The sequence below is a fragment of the Pinus tabuliformis genome, chromosome 2_2 (assembly GCF_031772625.1).
Source record: "Pinus tabuliformis cultivar Carrire ecotype Pingquan chromosome 2_2, CPIR1, whole genome shotgun sequence".
In the NCBI taxonomy this organism is placed as follows: domain Eukaryota; kingdom Viridiplantae; phylum Streptophyta; class Pinopsida; order Pinales; family Pinaceae; genus Pinus; species Pinus tabuliformis.
The window spans coordinates 949,412,671-949,418,848 of record NC_142300.1 but is presented as its reverse complement, the minus strand read 5'-3'; positions in this window follow the sequence as shown (position 1 = coordinate 949,418,848).

Genomic DNA, 6,178 nt, shown 5'->3' with positions numbered 1-6,178 from the left:
GAAGAAATGAATCTGACCATATCTTGTAATGCATTGGCAGGAATTACCACTCCTCAAACTCTCAATATAGAAGGACATATCAAGAAGAAAAGGTAATAGTGTTGATTGATTTGGGTAGTAACCATAATTTTATTCATTGTAAGATAGCCAGGGAATTGAATTTCTTCCTATACCCAACACTAGAGTGTCAAGTGATGTTTTCAAATGGAGAAACTACAAATTTCTCTAGAAAGTGCCATAATATCAAGCTAATCATGGGGGAATATGTATTGAATAGTCCAATTCTATCCATTCTAATGGGTGGTGCTAATGTTTTACTATGATTCCAATGGTTACAATCTTTGGGTAGGATAGCTTTTAATTTTCAAGAAATTTTCTTGAAATTTTTTTGGGAAGGAAAGGAAGTTGAATTAAGGGGTATCACAAGGAAACCAAGAAAAATAATTAGCTATAATGGCATGAAAAAACTTCTGAATAAATAAAAATGGGGCATAATTGCACAATTATGCTCAGTAGAGGTTCAAACATTGAAATCATCTATTTATCCAAATCAACAAAAAATCTTGGACAATCATTCCAAGGTATTTGAGACTCCCAAAGGCCTCCCACCTATTCATGATCATGATCATGCTATTCATTACATTCCAGGAAATGTTCCTCCAAACATCAGGCCTTATAGATATCCTTATGCCCAAAAGAGTGAAATTAAACATATGGCTATAGAAATGCTAGAGGCCGGTATAATTCAACCTAGTCAAAGTTCTTTTTCAGCTCCAGTAGTTTTGGTACAAAAGAAGGATGGATCATGACGCATGTGTCTAGATTATAGGGAGATCAACAAGCTCGCTATTAAAGATAAATTTCCCATTTGTGTCATTGATGAATTATTGTATGAATTACATGGAGAAATTTACTTCACCAAGTTGGATCTTCATTCAGGATATCATCAAATTAGAATGAAAACTGAAGACACTCTGAAAACAACGTTTAGAACTCATGAGAGTCATTGTGATTTTTTGGTCATGCCTTTTGGCCTTACCAATGCACCTTCTACATTTCAAGGTTTGATGAATTCCATTTTCAAACCCTTCCTTAGACAATTTACATTAGTATTTTTTGATGATAAACTAATCTACAACAAGTCTTGAAAGGATCATTTTTAACATGTTGACAGGGTGCTTAAACTATTGGAGGAGAAATAATTATATGCAAAAACCTCCAAATGTTTCTTTGGAGTGTAGGAGGTGGAATATCTAGGTCATATTGTATCTCATGAGGGTGTTAAGGTATATCATAACAAAATTAAATCCATTAAGGAATGGAAAATCCCCACAACGATAAAGCATCTATGAGGATTTCTCATGTTTACAGGGTATTATTGCAAGTTTGTTAAGAAATATAGGAGAATAGAAGGACCTATAACAACATTATTGAACAAAGATGCATTTTATTGGGCTCCATAAGAAACTAAGGCCTTTGAACATCTTAAAGAGGAAATGTGTTGTTTTAATGCAAGAAGGAAGACCCGTTGCATTTGAAAGTCATCCAATCTAAATAAAGTATTTACGCAAACCTATTTATGAGAAGGAAATGTTGGAAATAATACATGCACTAAAGAAATGGTGAACTTACCTAATGGGGACACACTTCAAGGTAAAAAAAAATCATGAAAGTCTTAAATACTTTTTTAAACAAATATTATCTTCAGAATATCAACAAAAATGGGTCGCAAAAATGTTGGGTTATGACTTTGAAATAATCTACAAAAAGGGAAGCAAAATGTTGTTGCAGATGCACTCTCAAGAAAGGATGAGGACGTGGAAGAATTTCTTTGTTCCAATTCTATTATCCAACCCTATTAGATAACCAAAGCAAGGGATATATGGAATAATGACAAAACAGTGTGAACCCTCATTCAAAAGTTGTAGCACGATCCCAGTACAACTGGTACATTTAACTGGGAAAATGATTCATTATGGTACAAAGATCACTTATATATTTGTAAGAATTCCAAACTAAAACAAAATATTCTTTTGTAATTGCACACCTCTCTCGTAGGAGGGCACTCAAGATTTTTAAAAAATTACCACGGGGTCAAGAAAGAATTTTTTTGAGATGGCCTTAAATCTAATATTCACAAGTTTGTGGCAGAATGTTTAGTTTTCCAAAAAAATAAAGTTGAGACAATTAAGACCTCGAGTTGGTTACAACCTTTATCCATTTCAAGTCAATATTGGGAGGAGGTTTCAATGGATTTTGTCACAGGTTTACCCAAGTTCGAAGGAAAGAGTGTCATCATGGTGGTAGTTTGTAGACTTACCAATTATGCACACTTTTGTGCACTATAACATCCATTTAAAGTCAATATAGTTGCTACTGCATTTATGGAAACAATTTAAAAGATACATGGAAACCCAAAAATGATTGTAAGCGACAGAGATCCTTTTTTCACTGGAAATTTTTAGACATATTTTTTTTTTTGCCTGGGTACTCAATTAGCTCATAGCTCATCTTATGATCCTCAATCTAATGGGAAAATTGAGATAGTGAAAAAATGTGTGGAAGGATATCCTCGCTACTTTTTATCTTATAAGAAAACGCAATGGGTCAAGTGGTTACCTCTGTCTAAATGGTGGTATAACACTTCTGTCCATATTGTAGAAAAAATGACCCCATTTATGGCACTTTATGGATATCATCCACAGTCCATCACATCATATTTAAGAGAAAATTCTAAGGTTCAAGCAGTGGAAGTTCACATCAAGCATCAACAACAAGTTCTCCAACTCTTAAAGGATAACCTCACTTTGGCGCGGAATCGAATGAAACAACAGGTAGATCAACATTGGAGTGAAAGAAGTTTTGATGTAGTCAACTAGGTATTTTTATAGCTAAAAATATACAAAAAAATGTCCCTCAAGCAAGATAAGAAAGATAATAAATTATCACCAAGTACTATGGTCCTTACAAGGTGTTGCAAAAGATTGGTACTATGGCATACAAATTGGAGCTTCTTGAATATTCCCGAGTGCACTTAGTTTTCCATGTTTCATGCTTAAAGAAGGTTATAGGTGACAAGCTCCCAGTTCAAACAATATTGCTAGAACTTGACGAGGAACAAAAAATCATATTGGAACCTGAAGAAGTTACGGAAACAAGAACTTGAAAGCTATGAATTCGATCAATTTCAAAGTATCTCATCAAGTGGAAGAACTTACCGACTAAAGATTCCACATGGGACGATGAGAATTTTATACAAAAGCATCCAGAACTACTCAAGCATTGAGGAAACCACTTTTTTGAATGAAAGGGGCATCTTAGGTCTCTATAATACTAATGTATCCCCTTATTGTTATTGCTAGTGTTGCCCACTTATTGTTATTGTTGTGCCCATGTAGTCCCCATATTGTTTTTATTGTGCCCCACAAAATCCCACTATTGTTATTGTTGTGCTCTTACATTATTATTGTTATGTAGGCTCTTATCATATTGTGACCCCTTAGACTCCTATGTACAGAGAGGAAGTTTTGTCATTTGAATCATCCAGGAATTGTCCTTTCATGTGATGTAAAGGAGGTTTCCCATTATAACAGGTTATTTTTAAAGTCGTTGATCTATAGTTTATTCTTTTTTATGAGCTGGTTACATAACACAAATCTTCTCAACAAACATCTTCTCCTAATTGCGATAAAGGACCAAAATGACATTGCAATTATTGTGGGAAACATTCTTGTCTAGAGTTTTATGTTTTAAATAGATGGAATTATTGTAAGGAACAATGAAAAGGTTCAACATCTATCATGGTTCCCCTTCTAAGAATTCTACTCATGGACATGTTATTTTTGCTTCCAGATTCTGTTTCAATGCAACATATGTTTGTTCTTATAACGAGTGAGTTAGTGATTTTGGACCATCTTATGATATGTTTTTTTTCCCTCAGGTTTATCTTATTAAGGATCAATGGAAAGGGTTCTTATGTAAATTTACAAAACTTCCCTACTTTAGGTCCCAAGTTGCCTCCTCGGCCAAAAGGGTTAACCTTTAGTGTGTTAGTAATTGTAATTATTCTAATTTTTTTTTCAGAATAATTTGTTTAAGCCTGTATATTTATAGGTTTAAATTGGTTGATAAATTAAAATTTGAAGAGTTAAAATAGGTTATGGATGAGCATACACTTGAATTAATACATACGAACAAAAGCACCTCCGATAGGTGCCTTCAATTCCATAGCAGAGATACTTCAAGGTTAATACAAAAAATATTTAGAAGAAGGATATGCCAAATCAATAGTGTTGGTTTTCAACAACACAAAGAAGGAAAAATATATTAATAATTAAAATAAATTTGGTATTCCCCCATCAACTTAATAAGTAGAAATCATACTAAATTTTTATGAAGTAATTCATTATATGCATGAACATAGTGAATGCACCATGTCAATTAAATAAGTGACAAAATAATTACAAACCCTATAAGATTCAATTTATGACATATGTGTCCACTAAAATAGATCAGTGATAATAAATGTTCAACCAACCTCAATTTTTTAGGAAGATACACTAATCAAACCCTAACAAAAACTTTAACTATACCGAGGAAATAATGTATATCTCATTGCAACAAATTAGTGACAGGTTAAAGTAGTTAATAAAACATCAATATGAGATCATGGTAGGAGAATTATTAAATCAATGACTAATTTAGATTATTTATAGAGTTGTACAATTGCATGGCAAGAGAGAAAAAGGTTTAGATTTCACAAAAGAAATCTTTTTACATTCACAATAAAAGAAGTTTGACTTAATCAATATTGTGAGAGGAAAATCCATTGGATGGTCTTCAATATTTTATTAATTCATCATTTTGGCTCCCCTTAGTGCAATCTCCTCTCCATATGTAAAATTTCTTCCATTTATGCCTTTGTATTTACCCAAAATTTAGTTCCCTATTTCCATTTTTATACCTTTTATAAAATGTAAACCTACAACTAAAGTTAGTTTAAATAAATTTTACCCTTAAGACCATTTTAATTAAAATTAGTGACGGAGACTTCATTGAGGGACCAATACCATACCACGTATGTTCATATTGCGGGACACATATTGAGGAAAAATGACATAATATATTTATCATATAATAGGGGGTAAAGAGTTTTGATATTGGCATGTATAAAAAATGGGGCTCAAAGTTAATGAAAAAATGGATACTTACAATATCTAGTGAAAGTAGGGGTTTCTTAAATTGGGAAGGTGTATTGGTCCATATTTGTAGGGAGTTAAATAATGTGATTTTTGTAGGTATTTTCCAATATGTAGTCAAGTTAAGGGTATTGTTTAGTATGCCATGAACACATGTGATATGTTAGAGGTTCATTAAGTGAAACGGTTGTGAAATTAGCTAACTCTCCACATGACATATCATATGAGCATGACCCACTTGTCATTATCATATAGCCTTTAAATCAAGAGAGATAATTTATTATTCCTCTTTATTTTCAAACTAAATTCCCACTAATATCGATAACTAAGAATGCCCTTACATTAAGGGTTATGTAGTCTCACTTGTGCGATTTTTTTGTTGTCGTTGCATATATATTCCATGAGAATCACACACCTATAAAAATGGGGTGACTATTCCTTCATTCAATTAAGATAATATTTGTGGCTTTTAAAATTAGTGCTACACTACTTGAGGTTGTATCTTGTCATGATGTCATTTAAATATCGTCTCACATTCTCAACAACTCTGAGAAGCCTTCTATTTATAAATGTTTTTATAGTATCAATTTGGATGTCCATTGTTATATTTGTATATGTGACACATATTCAATAGTGTGGGATGATTATTGTAAGCACAAGAAAAATATGCGTTTGTTTTCACTCATTTGTTGTAAATGATCATCTCTCCCACAAAAATTTACGTTCAGAAGTCCTCATATTTTTGTCATATGGTGGAAGTTACCAACAATATTGATTTATTTTCATCACATAAACAAGTACCAACATGTTCATATTTAATATTGAATGTTTCAATCATTTTGTCACAACCTTTCATATCTTCAATATATATACTTTTTAATTTAGATGTGTGTGTGTGTGTGTGTGTGTGTGGTTGGATATCCATAATATGAAGTAGAATTTTGTTTATGACACCCTGCCCATTTACAAAGAGTTCCATT